The 16,633-nt window shown below is 47.7% G+C and overlaps 1 long non-coding RNA gene across 1 annotated transcript in view; it reads left to right on the top strand.

The window, feature by feature from the left end:
* The window catches only part of LOC115196461 (uncharacterized), a 52,336-nt gene extending 42,810 nt beyond the window's left edge, over window positions 1-9,526 (top strand). Inside the window, exon 3 of the long non-coding RNA XR_003878858.1 lies at window positions 9,234-9,526. This is a non-coding gene — a long non-coding RNA (uncharacterized LOC115196461). The remainder of the gene's footprint in view (window positions 1-9,233) is intronic.
* Window positions 9,527-16,633: the final 7,107 nt, after the last annotated feature.

The following is a 16,633-nucleotide window of genomic DNA, read 5'->3' as shown; positions in this document are numbered from 1 at the left end:
ACCTGGCCTATCACACCTGGCCTCTCACACCTGACCTCTCACACCTGGCCTCTCACACCTGGCCTATCACACCTGGCCACTCACACCTGGCCTCTCCCACCTGGCCTCTCACACCTGGCCTCTCCTACCTGGCCTCTCACACCTGGCCTCTCACACCTGGCCTCTCACACCTGGACTCTCACACCTGGCCACTTACACCTGGCCACTTACACCTGGCCACTCACACCTGGCCTCTCACACCTGGCCACTAACACCTGGCCTCTCATACCTGGCCTCTCACACCTGGCCACTCACACCTGGCCTCTCACACCTGGCCTCTCACACCTGGCCACTCACCTGGCCTCTAACACCTGGCCTCTCACACCTGGCCTCTCACACCTGGCCTCTCACACCTGGCCACTCACACCTGGCCTCTGACACCTGGCCACTCACCTGGCCTCTCACACCTGGCCTCTCACACCTGGCCACTCACCTGGCCTCTCACACCGGTCTCTCACACCTGGCCTCTCACACCTGGCCTCTCACACCTGGCTACTCACACCTGGCCTCTCACACCTGGCCACTCACCTGGCCTCTCACACCTGCCCTCTCACACCTGGCCACTCTCTGAAGTAGAGCTGCCTCCAGGCCCTGTACATTGTATGTACCGGCTAGGCTGTGTGTGTGTGTGTGTGTGTGTGTGTGTGTGTGTGTGTGTGTGTGTGTGTGTGTGTGTGTGTGTGTGTGTGTGTGTGTGTGTGTGTGTGTCTGTGACGACATCCACCGTCGGCTCCTCTCCTTGTTCGGGCGGCGTGTTGGTTGTTGTTTGTTGTGGGTGAGTGTTGGTTGTTGTGTGTGTGTGTGTGCATGCATGTAAGCGTGCATGCTTGCCTGTCTGTATGTGTCCGTGTGTGGGCGGTGGGTCGCTTGCGTGCTTATACAGTGCCTTTACAAGTAGCCTGTGAGCTGCCTGTCAGAACGATTACGTTTCAATCCATCACCACTCTTCAGATCAGTCCCACCAGGCACTCTCCTGACGATAGAGGGAGGATGGGGAGAGAGGGAAGAAGGGGAGGAGAGGATAGAAGGCTGTTGATTTACTGTAGAGATCTACTGGTGTAGGTTTCCTGTAGATGAATGTGGCTACTGTAGAGATCTACTGGTGTAGGTTTCCTGTAGATGAATGTGGCTACTGTAGAGATCTACTGGTGTAGGTTTCCTGTAGATGAATGTGGCTACTGTAGGGATCTACTGGTGTAGGTTTCCTGTAGATGAATGTGGCTACTGTAGAGATCTACTGGTGTAGGTTTCCTGTAGATGAATGTGGCTACTGTAGAGATCTACTGGTGTAGGTTTCCTGTAGATGAATGTGGCTACTGTAGAGATCTACTGGTGTAGGTTTCCTGTAGATGAATGTGGCTACTGTAGAGATCTACTGGTGTAGGTTTCCTGTAGATGAATGTGGCTACTGTAGAGATCTACTGGTGTAGGTTTCCTGTAGATGAATGTGGCTACTGTAGAGATCTACTGGTGTAGGTTTCCTGTAGATGAATGTGGCTACTGTAGGGATCTACTGGTGTAGGTTCCCTGTAGATGAATGTGGCTACTGTAGGGATCTACTGGTGTAGGTTTCCTGTAGATGAATGTGGCTACTGTAGGGATCTACTGGTGTAGGTTTCCTGTAGATGAATGTGGCTACTGTAGGGATCTACTGGTGTAGGTTTCCTGTAGATGAATGTGGCTACTGTAGAGATCTACTGGTGTAGGTTTCCTGTAGATGAATGTGGCTACTGTAGGGATCTACTGGTGTAGGTGTCCTGTAGATGAATGTGGCTACTGTAGAGATCTACTGGTGTAGGTTCCCTGTAGATGAATGTGGCTACTGTAGGGATCTACTGGTGTAGGTGTCCTGTAGATGAATGTGGCTACTGTAGAGATCTACTGGTGTAGGTTTCCTGTAGATGAATGTGGCTACTGTAGGGATCTACTGGTGTAGGTTCCCTGTAGATGAATGTGGCTACTGTAGAGATCTACTGGTGTAGGTTTCCTGTAGATGAATGTGGCTACTGTAGGGATCTACTGGTGTAGGTTTCCTGTAGATGAATGTGGCTACTGTAGGGATCTACTGGTGTAGGTTTCCTGTAGATGAATGTGGCTACTGTAGAGATCTACTGGTGTAGGTTTCCTGTAGATGAATGTGGCTACTGTAGGGATCTACTGGTGTAGGTTCCCTGTAGATGAATGTGGCTACTGTAGGGATCTACTGGTGTAGGTTTCCTGTAGATGAATGTGGCTACTGTAGGGATCTACTGGTGTAGGTGTCCTGTAGATGAATGTGGCTACTGTAGGGATCTACTGGTGTAGGTGTCCTGTAGATGAATGTGGCTACTGTAGAGATCTACTGGTGTAGGTGTCCTGTAGATGAATGTGGCTACTGTAGGGATCTACTGGTGTAGGTTTCCTGTAGATGAATGTGGCTACTGTAGGGATCTACTGGTGTAGGTTTCCTGTAGGGATCTACTGGTGTAGGTGTCCTGTAGATGAATGTGGCTACTGTAGGGATCTACTGGTGTAGGTTTCCTGTAGATGAATGTGGCTACTGTAGAGATCTACTGGTGTAGGTTTCCTGTAGATGAATGTGGCTACTGTAGGGATCTACTGGTGTAGGTGTCCTGTAGATGTGTAGCTGTAACTACAGTATGTCCAGCTGTTGACTTGACCATCTTAAATGTGTTAGCTACAGTGTTGACCATATTGGCCAATGGCCATGGTAGTAGAACATCAATCAGCTCATGCCCAATGGAGCTTCTTTGTAGCTTACAGTACTCTATTTTTGTACTCCATAGTAGAGACAGACAGACAGCTCCATAGTAGAGACAGACAGACAGCTCCACAGTAGAGATAGACAGACAAACAGCTCCATAGTAGAGGCAGACAGACAAACCGCTCCATAGTAGAGATAGGCAGACAGCTCCATAGTAGACAGACAGACCAACAGCTCCATAGTAGAGACAGACAGACAGCTCCATAGTAGAGACAGACAGACAGCTCCACAGTAGAGACAGACAGACAAACAGCTCCATAGAAGAGACAGACATACCGACAGCTCCATAGTAGAGACAGACAGATGGACAGCTCCATGTTATGTAGACAGACAGACGGACAGCTCCATATTATGTAGACAGACAGACGGACAGCTTCATAGTAGAGACAGACAGACGACAGCTCCATATTATGTAGACAGACAGACGGACAGCTCCGTAGTATGTAGACAGACAGACGGACAGCTCCATATTATGTAGACAGACAGACGGACAGCTCCATGTTATGTAGACAGACAGACGGACAGCTCCATAGTATGTAGACAGACAGACGGACAGCTCCATGTTATGTAGACAGACAGACGGACAGCTCCATGTTATGTAGACAGACAGACGGACAGCTCCATAGTATGTAGACAGACAGACGGACAGCTCCATAGTATGTAGACAGACAGACGGACAGCTCCATAGTGTGTAGACAGACAGATGGACAGCTCCATATTATGTAGACAGACAGACGGACAGCTCCATAGTATGCAGACAGACAGACGACAGCTCCATATTATGTAGACAGACAGACGGACAGCTCCATATTATGTAGACAGACAGACGGACAGCTCCATATTATGTAGACAGACAGATGGACATGCTCTTGTCCATGTTCTGTTATTATCTCCACCCGGCACATCCAGAAGAGGACTGGCCACCCCTCCAAGCCTGGTTCCTCTCTAGGTTTCTTCCTAGGTTCCTGCCTGGGTTTTAGGCTGGGTTTCTGTACAGCACTTTGTGACATTGGCGGATGTGAAAGGGCTTTATAAATACATTTGATTGAATTTGATTGAGTTCAAAGGCAACAGTGGATCAATGCAGTTTATTTGTTATGGACAGACATGGACACATCATTATCACTCCCTAATGGACAGACATGGACACATCATTATCACTCCCTAATGGACAGACATGGCCACATCATTATCACTCCCTAATGGACAGACATGGACACATCATTATCACCCCTAATGGACAGACATGGACACATCATTATCACTCCCTAATGGACAGACATGGACACATCATTATCACTCCCTAATGGACAGACATGGACACATCATTATCACTCCCTAATGGACAGACATGGACACATCATTATCACCCCTAATGGACAGACATGGTCACATCATTATCACTCCCTAATGGACAGACATGGACACATCATTATCACTCCCTAATGGACAGACATGGACACATCATTATCAACCCCTAATGGACAGACATGGACACATCATTATCACCCCTAATGGACAGACATGGACACATCATTATCACCCCCTAATGGACAGACATGGACACATCATTATCACCCCTAATGGACAGACATGGACACATCATTATCACTCCCTAATGGACAGACATGGACACATCATTATCACCCACTAATGGACAGACATGGACCACATCATTATCACTCCCTAATGGACAGACATGGACACATCATTATCACTCCCTAATGGACAGACATGGACACATCATTATCACCCCTAATGGACAGACATGGACACATCATTATCACTCCCTAATGGACAGACATGGACACATCATTATCACCCACTAATGGACAGACATGGACCACATCATTATCACTCCCTAATGGACAGACATGGACACATCATTATCACTCCCTAATGGACAGACATGGACACATCATTATCACCCCTAATGGACAGACATGGTCACATCATTATCACTCCCTAATGGACAGACATGGACACATCATTATCACCCCTAATCGACAGACATGGACACATCATTATCACTCCCTAATGGACAGACATGGACACATCATTATCACCCCTAATGGACAGACATGGTCACATCATTATCACTCCCTCTACAGTGGTATTTCAACCAAAACACTCTCCTCTCCTCATCCCCCAATCCCCAGTTGGTTTAACTCTGACTGGTGGTTTGATGAATTAAACATACACCAGGGTGTGTGTGTGTGTGTGTGTGTGTGTGTGTGCGTGTGTGTGTGTGTGTGTGTGTGTGTGTGTGTGTGCGTGCGTGCGTGTGCATTCATGTGTGTGTGTGCCTGCGGGAAGCTGGAGTCTGTCCGTGGGGACAAGGGGGCTGGCTGACTGAATTATAGATGAGGAATGTGGGCGAAGCTAAGGTTAAGTTAAGGACAGAATGCACAGTCTCTCTGAGTAGATCTCCTAAAAGATTTACTGTACCTCCAGGTCTGGGGCAACACAAACTTAGTCAGACAGATCTCACTCAATCATTCTTCTGCAAAGGCTATAAATCCTAAACTAATATGTTTATTGCTGTAAAACCGTTGGTAGAGCATGGTACATGCAATACCAGGGTTGTGTGGTTCGATTCCCATGGGGGACCAGTATGAAAATGTATGTACTCACTACTGTAAGTGGCTCTGGATAAGAGCGTCTGATAAATGACTAAATGTAAACACTTAAACTAATAGGTTTATTTCTGTGTTTTCTCATTCATATAAATGATCAAGCATATCGGTGAGTACAAATCACTACACAATGACAACAGATGGAGAGGATGATGATATTGATGATGATGGTGGGGCTAGACTAGACTAGTTGATACCAGAGCAGAATATGTCCAGCGAGGGAGCATGTCCCTACAACCATCTGTCTGCTTGTGTTTTCTAATCTTAGAGATCTAACACTTAGAAACAGACCAAGTCAAGGCTCACTGACAACTACTGTTGTACCTGACTGACTCTCTCTGTGCCAAAACAATGGCTGCTGTTGCTGTGAGCCTGGAACCTTTCACGCCATCCCTGAACCAGGCTGGCTGTGGTGCATTCGGTGAAGGGGACTTTGTCTGTCTGCTCCTGTGATCTCTGATTGTCATGGCTGCTCTGAGCAGATGTCCACAAATCTCTCTCTCCCCCTTTCCATTCCCCTTCCCCCACAATCCCTCTCTCCCTCAAGCTCTCCCTCAAGCTCTCCCTCCCTCCCATCACAGTTCTTTCTGCCTTCCCTGCATTCCCCCGCCTCCCTGCCTCCCTCCCTCCCTCCCTGCCTGCCTGCCTGCATCTCTCTCTTTTAGCCAAGCTCTACTACTGCTACTACTGCAGCACTGCTTTCTGTGTGACCTCATCTTACCTTCCTCTCTCCTCTCTCCTCTCTCCTCCCTCAACACCCTCTCTCTCCCTCTCTCTCCTTCCCTCTCTCCCCTCTCCTCTCCTCAACCCCATCTCTCTCTCTCTCCTTCCCTCTCTCCTCACTCATCCCCCTCTCGCTCCTCCCTCACCCCCTCACCCCCTCTCTCTATCTCCTTCCCCAATGCTCTCCTCCCTCACCCCCTCTCTCTCTCCTCCCTCACCCCTCTCTCTATCTCCTTCCCCAACGCTCTCTTCCCTCAACCCCATCGCTCTCTCTCCTTCCCTCTCTCCTCCATCTCTCTATCTCCCCAACTCTCTCCTTCCCCAACTTTCTCCTCCCTCATCCCCCTCTCTCCTCTCTCCTCTCTCACCTCTCTCTCTCCTTCCCCAATCTCTCTTTTGTTCCCTCTCTCTCTGTTTCTCCCTCTCTCCCTTTCTCTTTCTCTCCTCTCTCCTTCCCCCTCGCTCTCCTTCCCCCTCTCTCACTCTCCTTCCCCCATCCCTCTCTCCTTCCTCATCTCTCTTTACCCCCCTCTCTCTACTCTCTCTGCAAACTCCTTCCCAAACTCCTCCCTCCTCCTCTCTCCTGATCCCCTGTGTGAATACGGACCCCTCCTCCTCCTCTCTCCTGATCCCCTGTGTGAATACGGACCCCTCCTCCTCCTCCTCTCTCCTGATCCCCTGTGTGAATACGGACCCCTCCTCCTCCTCCTCTCTCCTGATCCCCTGTGTGAATACGGACCCCTCCTCCTCTCTCCTGATCCCCTGTGTGAATACGGACCCCTCCTCCTCCTCCTCTCTCCTGATCCCCTGTGTGAATACGGACCCCTCCTCCTCTCTCCTGATCCCCTGTGTGAATACGGACCCCTCCTCCTCTCTCCTGATCCCCTGTGTGAATACGGACCCCTCCTCCTCCTCTCTCCTGATCCCCTGTGTGAATACGGACCCCTCCTCCTCCTCCCTCTCTCCTGATCCCCTGTGTGAATACGGACCCCTCCTCCTCCTCCTCTCTCCTGATCCCCTGTGTGAATACGGACCCCTCCTCCTCCTCTCTCCTGATCCCCTATGTGAATACGGACCCCTCCTCCTCCTCTCTCCTGATCCCCTGTGTGAATACGGACCCCTCCTCCTCCTCCTCTCTCCTGATCCCCTGTGTGAATACGGACCCCTCCTCCTCCTCCTCTCTCCTGATCCCCTGTGTGAATATGGACCCCTCCTCCTCCTCCTGTGTGAATACGGACCCCCCCTCCTCCTGTATGAATACGGACCCCTCCTCCTGTGTGAATACGGACCCCTCCTCCTCCTGTGTGAATACGGACCCCCCCTCCTCCTGTGTGAATACGGACCCCCCCTCCTCCTGTGTGAATACGGACCCCTCCTCCTCCTGTGTGAATACGGACCCCTCCTCCTCCTGTGTGAATACGGACCCATCCTCCTCCTGTGTGAATACGGACCCCTCCTCCTCCTGTGTGAATACGGACCTCCCCTCCTCCTGTGTGAATACGGACCCCTCCTCCTCCTGTGTGAATACGGACCCCTCCTCCCCCTGTGTGAATACGGACCCCTCCTCCCCCTGTGTGAATACGGACCCCTCCTCCTCCTGTGTGAATATGGACCCCTCCTCCTCCTGTGTGAATACGGACCCCTCCTCCTCCTGTGTGAATACGGACCCCTCCTCCTCCTGTGAGAATACGGACCCCTCCTCCTGTGTGAATACGGACCCCTCCTCCTCCTGTGTGAATACGACGGACCCCTCCTCCTGTGAGAATACGGACCCCTCCTCCTCCCGTGAGAATACGGACCCCTCCTCCTGTGTGAATACCGACCCCTCCTCCTCCTGTGAGAATACGGACCCCTCCTCCTCCTGTGAGAATACGGACCCCTCCTCCTGTGTGAATACGGACCCCTCCTCCTCCTGTGTGAATACGGACAATCTTTAGAAACCTAGAAACTCACTTTGACATGTTGCTGGGGATTTCTGGCAGAAAAACAAGGTTCCATCCCCAGGCCTGGTTGGGTTGGTTGTGTCACCCTTCTCCCCTTCCCCTCGTCCCCTTCTCCCCTTCCCCTCGCCCCCTTCTCCCCTTCCCCTCGTCCCCTTCTCCCCTTCCCCTCGTCCCCTCGTCCCCCTTCTCCCCTTCCCCTCGCCCCCTTCTCCCCTTCCCCTCGTCCCCTTCTCCCCTTCCCCTCGTCCCCTTCTCCCCTTTCCCTCGTCCCCTTCCCCATCTCCCCTCTGCCCTGTGGCTGTGATGTGAATGGCCATGTTGCACTTGGTCCTGCCAGGGCCCCTGACTGTGCTGGGTGATGAATGTAGAACCAGCTCCCTGAAGAGGCTCCCAGCCTAAGAACCAGACTGTCTGTCGCTGGGGCCAAACAAACCCATTGTTGTTATCTGTGGTGGATGTGCTCACATGGGCCCCTCGTCACTGGTGGATAATGTGAGGAGTTGTTGTAGTAATTGTGGATTGCCCCTTTGTCCCATAGTACTACCCATAGAAGTCTGCTATAGAGATTGGGATGCTTAATACAGTCCGGGCTTGTTACTCCTAGACAGAGTAGATAGGATCAGTCACAAACACTCTTAGTCAAACTAGGAGGTTTCTACATGAAAGCCTCCACGCTTGGCCCACTGCTCCACACTGCAGTGTAAGTAGCATGCTTCAGGAAAACACTGATCAGCTTAACTCCTCCTCCTGTAGTCCTCTATAAGTCTGCCAGGAACATTCATCCAGCCATTGTGTTTGAGTAGACTACACTCTCTTATTCAGTACATACTGTCAGTCTGGTACAGTATCTAGTCACTTAACCACGGACATGATTTAGAGTAGGGGGAATGGTGATCTGGCAACGGGTGTGTGTGTGTGTGTGTGTGTGTGTGTGTGTGTGTGTGTGTGTGTGTGTGTGTGTGTGTGTGTTTGTGTGTGTGTGTGTGTGTGTGTGTGTGTGTGTGTGTGTGTGTGTGTGTGTGTGTGTGTGTGTGTGTGTGTGTGTGTGTGTGTGTGTGTGTGTGTGTGTGTGTGTGTGTGTGTGTTATGACTGTTCTCTGTTTGTTCTAACATTCTCTCTCCCTATAGGTGTAGCCAGGAGGTTTTCCTCATCAGTGCTCTGATTCCTACCATTGTGTTCAGAAGTGGTTAAGTCCATCAGCAACTCATCAGGTAAGACCAGAGAGAACAAACACTTGTAAAGAGAGCTTTAGCTGAAATGATGCTACAGATGTAGGTTTACTACAACAGGGAAATAATCTTGCAGCAACAGGAAATGTAAATTATTTTGTGGATTCTAATTAATGGACGTTTTTTTGTAGGGGTTGATACATTTTTCATTAGGGCAAATCAAGTCTGACATTTTAAGGTGGAAATCACAAACTTTAAAAGCCTTTTTAAACCTCGAATATACTACAACGTTGCATTTCCTGCTGTGCCAAAAAAAATTCAGCAACAAAAAGAGTGATCAAATTAAGATCCTACATCTGTATGTTTATTTGACTAAACACAGAGAACACTGATTGCATATGTAGCCATAGATAATATCTGTCCATACTATAGCCCCATAGTTCACTCCAGTTATCCTGCAAATCTGTTGATGTGCCCTTAAGCAAGGCTCTTAACCCTAATTTACTCCAGGGGTGCTGTACTACTATGGCTGACCCTGTAAAACAACACATTTCACTGTTCCTATCTGGTGTATGTGACAATAAAACATCTATTTATTTTGTATATCCATGTTTTTTGTTTATATCTCTGCTTATTGTCTCATGAGTACCTCTTCAGAGTAAAACATGTATTGATTTATTTTCCTCAGAGGAGAACACATTGAATTATTAAACAACATTTATTTCCATTTATTTCCTGGAACACATAATTATGACTCATCATTACTGGAATCAGAGTTCATTCTATAGAGTAGCAGTTTGAACCTCCCCAGAATGCTCTTCCATGAGTCATTAAACCTCAGTAGTAATGGTTAAGTGGCTCTGCTCAGGCATACCAGTACTGTAGTTACCAGGGTTTAGAAAGGGACAGTGTTAGGTGTGTATACGGAGGCGAAGTCAGGTGCAGGAGAGCAGAGTGAAATAAATAGGCGCGCTTTAATTCCGTTCCATAAATGACATGCATGAAAATACAACGTGCCAAAATAACACGGAAACAATAATAAAGTATAGCGCCAGACAAAACACCATCTAACAATAAACAATTACACACAAAGACAAGTAGGGGAACAGAGGACTAAATACATTCAGTATGATTAGGGAATGAATACCAGGTGTGCAGGGAACAAGACAAAACAAATGGAAAGATGAAAAATGGAGCGGCGATGGCTAGAAAGCCGGTGACGTTGATCGCCGAACGCCGCCTGAACAAGGAGAGGAGCCGACTTCGGCGGAAGTCGTGACAGACAGAGGGTAATCGTGTGTATAATACCATTTAGAATGAGGATAAAGGGGTATTGTGGGTAATTGAGTCCTGGATAACATGGATGTGTTAGAGGATATAGGATATATTCCTTATACTAGCAGATCCAGTCATAGTCTGTCCTGTTGCTTCTCAATCTCCATTCCATTTAACTTGTTGAGGATCCATGAAGGTTTATTTGATACGTTGTAGACATTTACTGGCACTTACTCAGTGTTTCAATGTTAGCAGCAGTGTGTTTCTCATGGCCAGAAGTTTATTGACAGTAATTGTGTGGTTTGCCTGTGAGTGTGGACAGTATAAACCTGTTCTCTCACCAGTAATCCCCCAGCCAACAGAAAACATGTTAAAATCCCAGTGCAGGTTATTAGCCTGACAGCCCCACAGCAACAGCCAACAACTGATCTGCTCCTGTCCTGACCAATCAGAACTTAGAAACAAACCAACCTGACCAATCAAAGTTTAGAAACGGTCCAACCTGACCAATCAAAGTTTAGAAATAGTCCAACCTGACCAATCAAAGTTTAGAAATAGTCCAACCTGACCAATCAGAGTTAAGTAACAGTCCAACCTGACCAATCAGAGTTAAGTAACAGCCCAATCAGAGAGGACAGTCATAACAAATACACACACACACACACACACACACACACACACACACACACACACACACACACACACACACACACACACACACACACACACACACACTCAGTTGAGGGGACAATAACTGTAAGTAACTGTCCTGCAGGCCTAATGACTGTAATGGCTAGTGACTCAGGCTGTCACTTTCTTACTGTTGTTATGCAAGGTCCTACAGTAGACTGCTGCACTAATGTCTTTGTTTGGGTGAAAGGCATGTCTGACCTGGCTGACTGACTGACTGGCTGGCTGACCTGACTGACTGACTGACTGGCTGACTGGCTGGCTGACTGGCTGGCTGACATGGCTGGCTGACCTGACTGACCTGCTGGCTGGCTGATTGACTGACTGTCTAACCTGACTGGTTCGCTGGCCTGGCTGTCTGACCTGACTGGCTGTCTGACTAACTGACTGGCTGACTGGCTGCAGCTGGAGACAGAGCTCTGCAATGCAGCAACAGCAGGGAACATTATAAATTCTCTACATTCACCTTGTGCTGACATCAAACCTGGGCCGTGTTCAATAGGGATAAAATGTATTGAAACAATGAGGCGGAGCTCTAGAACCTGAACTTATCCAATCAGAACACAGACAACGTTTTGCTACGATGTGCCTTTCTGAATATGACCCTGGTTTAAAGAGTAATGCAATACCCTGCTGTAATACCCTGCTGTAATACCCTGGTGTAATACCCTGGTGTAATACCCTGGTCTAATACCCTGGTGTAATACTCTGGTCTAATACCCTGCTGTAATACCCTGGTCTAATACCCTGGTGTAATACCCTGGTCTAATACCCTGGTGTAATACTCTGGTCTAATACCCTGCAGTAATACCCTGCTGTAATACCCTGGGGTAATACCCTGGTGTAATACCCTGCTGTAATACCCTGCTATAATACCCTGCTATAATACCCTGCTGTAATACCCTGGTTGAATACCCTGCTGTAATAACCTGGTCTAATACCCTGCTGTAATACCCTGCTGTAATACCCTGGTCTAATACCCTGGTGTAATACTCTGCTGTAATACCCTGGTGTAATACTCTGCTGTAATACCCTGGTGTAATACCCTGCTGAAATACCCTGCTGTAATACCCTGGTGTAATACCCTGCTCTAATACCCTGCTGTAATACCCTGCTATAATACCCTGCTATAATAATACCCTGCTGTAATACCCTGGTTGAATACCCTGCTGTAATACCCTGCTGTAATACCCTGTTGTAATACCCTGCTGTAATACCCTGCTGTAATACCCTGCTGTAATACCCTGCTGTAATACAGGGTATGAGAGAGAGAGAGAGAGAGAGAGAGAGAGAGAGAGAGAGAGAGAGAGAGAGAGAGACTGGTTGACAGGGTGGGATTATGGATACAGATGTGGACCAAATTGTGTCGTTCTCAGCTGTAAACGGGCGTTTAGTTTTTTCCTGGTCTTTCTTGGAAAAGAAGTTCAGAGCCGTCAGCTCCATCAGAGGACATGTGTGACCTGTCCTCTCACATTCTACATCTATTCTCCTTCAGTCAACACTGAACAAGTTCTTAAAACACCCCATTAATGGACTTTAATGGACTTTTCACCCTGTTTGGAATCCCCGCTTCCAGCTAACAGTTCAACCCAGTGTCATCTCTTCCGGTCAGTGTTTTCTGTGGGGTGGTTTAATGAGGGCCCACTGAGTCAGTGTAGTGGTGTAGAGAAACCAGCCCAGGGATCAACTGAAGACACCATGGGCTCTTTGAGGCCGTCACACATCCTCCTCCCAGGAACATGAAGACATCATTCAGTGTGTGTGTGTGTGTGTGTGTGTGTGTGTGTGTGTGTGTGTGTGTGTGTGTGTGTGTGTGTGTGTGTGTGTGTGTGTGTGTGTGTGTGTGTGTGTGGGTTGGTTGGTTGGTTGGTTGGTTCTTCTATCCTTTTGGGGACCTAAAATCCCCAAAAGTCCCCACAAGGATATTATAACAAGGACAATTCTCCCTCGTGGGGACATTTCCCATATCCCCATGAGGACAAAGGCTATTTTAGGCTTAGGGGTTAGAATTAGGGTTAGGAGTTAGGTTAGGGTTACGGGTTAAGGTTAGGGTTAATGTTATGGTGAGAGTTGACAGAGTGAAAAGAAGGAAGCCTGTGCAGAATACAAATATTACAAAGCATATATCCTGTTTGCAACAAGGCACTAAAGTAATACTGCAAAAAAATTGCCAAAGAAATTCACTTTCTGTCCTGAATACAAATTGTTATGTTTGGGCCAAATCCAATACAACAAATTGAGTACCACTCTCCTTTTTTCAATTCTAGTGATGGCAGCATCATGTTATGGGTATGCTTGTAATCATTAAGGACTGGAGAGTTTTTCAGGATAAAAAGAAACAGAATGGAGCTAAGCACAGTCAAAATCCTAGAGGAAAACCTGGTTCAGTCTGCTTTCCACCAGACACTGGGAGATGAATTCACCTTTCAGCAGGACAATAACCTAAAACAAATCTACACTGGAGTTACAGTTTTTACTTAAATCTACTTGAAAATCAATTTCAAGACCTGAAAATGGTTTTCTAGCAATGATCAACAACCAATTTGACAGAGCTTGAAGAAATTAGAAAATAATAATGGGCAAATGTTGTACAATCCAGGTGAGGAAAGCTCTTGGAGATTTACCCAGAAAGACTCACAGCTGTAATCACTGCCAAAGGTTCTTCTACAAAGTATTGACTCAAGGGTGTGAATACTTATGTAAATGTGATTTTTCTGTATTTCATTTTCAATACATCTGCAAAAATCTCTAAAAAAGATTTCACTTTGTCATAATGCGAGATAAAAAAATGTGTTTAATTAATTTTGAATTCAGACTGTAACACAACAAAATGTGGAATAAGTAAAGGGGTATGAATACTTTCTGAAGGCACTGTGTATACAGATATGATTGATGATTGTCTGACGTGTACAGTAGAGTCCTGAATGTTTCACCTCACTGAAGACGTCCCTGCTGAATGCTGTTCATTCCCACTTCACTGTGCTTGTATTCTCCTACCATTCTGCCTTACCTGCTGTCTCTGCTGAGTCACCATAAATGTATGAGATGGTATTATCCTAAACCTTGACAAAGGCGAACATCTGCAGCAGGTTAACATTTATTGTCATGCGTCTAGCCCTGGAGGCAGAACTGAGCCATTCCCACTAGATGGGACAGCTGGAAAGTCTAAATTGGCTATATTGTAATAATGTATGAAAACATAAATGTGCTTTGTGGTCTTAATATAAGGTTAGGGTTAGGCATTAGGGTTAGCAGTGTGGTTAGGGTTAGGCATTAGGGTTAGCAGTGTGGTTAGGGTTAGGCATTAGGGTTAGCAGTGTGGTTAGGGTTAGGAATTAGGGTTAGCAGTGTGGTTAGGGTTAGACATTAGGGTTAGCAGTGTGGTTAGGGTTAGGCATTAGGGTTAGCAGTGTGGTTAGGGTTAGGCATTAGGGTTAGCAGTGTGGTTAGGGTTAGACATTAGGGTTAGCAGTGTGCTTAGGGTTAGGCATTAGGGTTAGCAGTGTGGTTAGGGTTAGACATTAGGGTTAGCAGTGTGGTTAGGGTTAGACATTAGGGTTAGCAGTGTGGTTAGGGTTAGGCATTAGGGTTAGCAGTGTGGTTAGGGTTAGGTTTAAAATCCGATTTTATGACTTTATGTCTGTGCCAGCTAGTGACCACTAGCAGAGCTGCCTCCAGAACAACATTCATGACAACCTACACATCTGCACACCCTGAAACTATAGCTACCCAGGGTTGATGTAAGGACCTATGTACACTATGTCCTTGTATACCCACTCCGTCCCCACAAGGCGGTGTCCTCACAAACCACAAGGATTACAGGGGCAGGTTGATCTGAGCTACTGTGAATGGCTGGCACTAGCAGGAATTCCGTCTCCTAAATGGCGGCTGACATTCTGATGAGCAGAACTCAGGGAGGCATGAAGATTGCCCCAGTAGAGGAGCAGGAGGGGGACAGGGCTTATGAAAGAGGGAGAGAGGGAGGGAGGGAGAGGGAGAGGGAGAGAGGGGGGTGAGAGAGAGGGAGAATTTAATTGAAAGAGAAATGGTATTGGAGAGAGACGGAAGAGAGAAGGGTGGGAGGGAGAAAGAGAGAGAGGGAGATAGTGAAGAGTCGTAGAGAGGTAGTGGGAGAAGAGGAGGGTGAAAAGAGTGAGACAAGGGAGGGAGAGAGGGAGGGCAAGGGGGGGGTGAGAGACAGAAAGAGACGGAAGAGAAGGGTTGGAGAGGGGGAGAGAAAGACAGAGAGAGAAGGGTGGGAGAGAGAGGTAGTGGGAGAAGAGGATGGGAAATAGAGAGACTATGGAGGGGAGGGAGAGAGAGACGACTGGAGGGAGGGAGCTTATGATGCCTACTGACCTGTGTGGAACTCAGAAAGCCCCTGAGGCGTCCTGTCCTGCCACACCCAAAAGCAAACCATCTTCATCCAGCCATCAATCCTTCTCTCTCTCTCTCTCTCTCTCTCTCTCTCTCTCTCTCTCTCTCTCTCTCTCTCTCTCTCTCTCTCTCTCTCTCTCCTATCCCTCACTCTGTGTACTGTATCTGCTGGCATATGATAGCCGGCCCTGCATGTTCCAACCAGGGAGAACTAGCCCAGTCTGACCAGTCAGTGTTAGAAGTGATAGGACAGGACATTCTCATGTCCCCTGGCCTGCATACTGCCTGCACTGTTTACTAAGGCTTATACGGAAAAAAATTGCACTCTAACAGATATGACAGTAACAGAGATGACAGGAAGATCTCCAGCCAAAGCCTATTTTCTGGTTATGATCGTCCTTTCTATGTGTGTCTGATATCGTCTCATCTCACAGTACAAAGGGATGAAAAGAGATTTTCCGCCAGCTTCTAATGGAATGTGAGGTATTAGACAGTTAGACAGTTAGGCACTATCCCTCTTTCTCCCACTGCTTGTTTGAGTGTTTTTGTGCTGTAATGGGGGGTGGACAGGGGGAGGGGGAAGTCAGATGATGTTAGCCCAGACCGGACTGACGAGGCATGGCTAGAGAAGCAGGTCTTCAGGGTACAGCAACAAGAGATGGTAGATCTTTTTTCAGAGAGAAATGGGGAGAAAACAGAGACAGTGAGGGATGTGATGAGAGGTCTAGTCAGGTAACATACAGGGAGATAACAGAGAGACAGTGAGGGATGTGATGAGAGGTCTAGTGAGGTAACATACAGGGAGATAACAGAGAGACAGTGAGGGATGTGATGAGAGGTCTAGTCAGGTAACATACAGGGAGATAACAGTGAGGGATGTGATGAGAAGTCTTGTCAGGTAACATACAGTGAGAAAACAGAGAGACAGTGAGGGATGTGATGAGAGGTCTAGTCAGGTAACATACAGGGAGATAACAGTGAGGGATATGATGAGATGTCTAGTCAGGTAACATACA

The sequence above is a fragment of the Salmo trutta genome, chromosome 6, assembly GCF_901001165.1.
Source record: "Salmo trutta chromosome 6, fSalTru1.1, whole genome shotgun sequence".
Lineage (NCBI taxonomy): Eukaryota > Metazoa > Chordata > Actinopteri > Salmoniformes > Salmonidae > Salmo > Salmo trutta.
The sequence above is the reverse complement of the archived record's forward strand: the minus strand, read 5'-3'. Positions and strand labels throughout refer to the sequence as shown.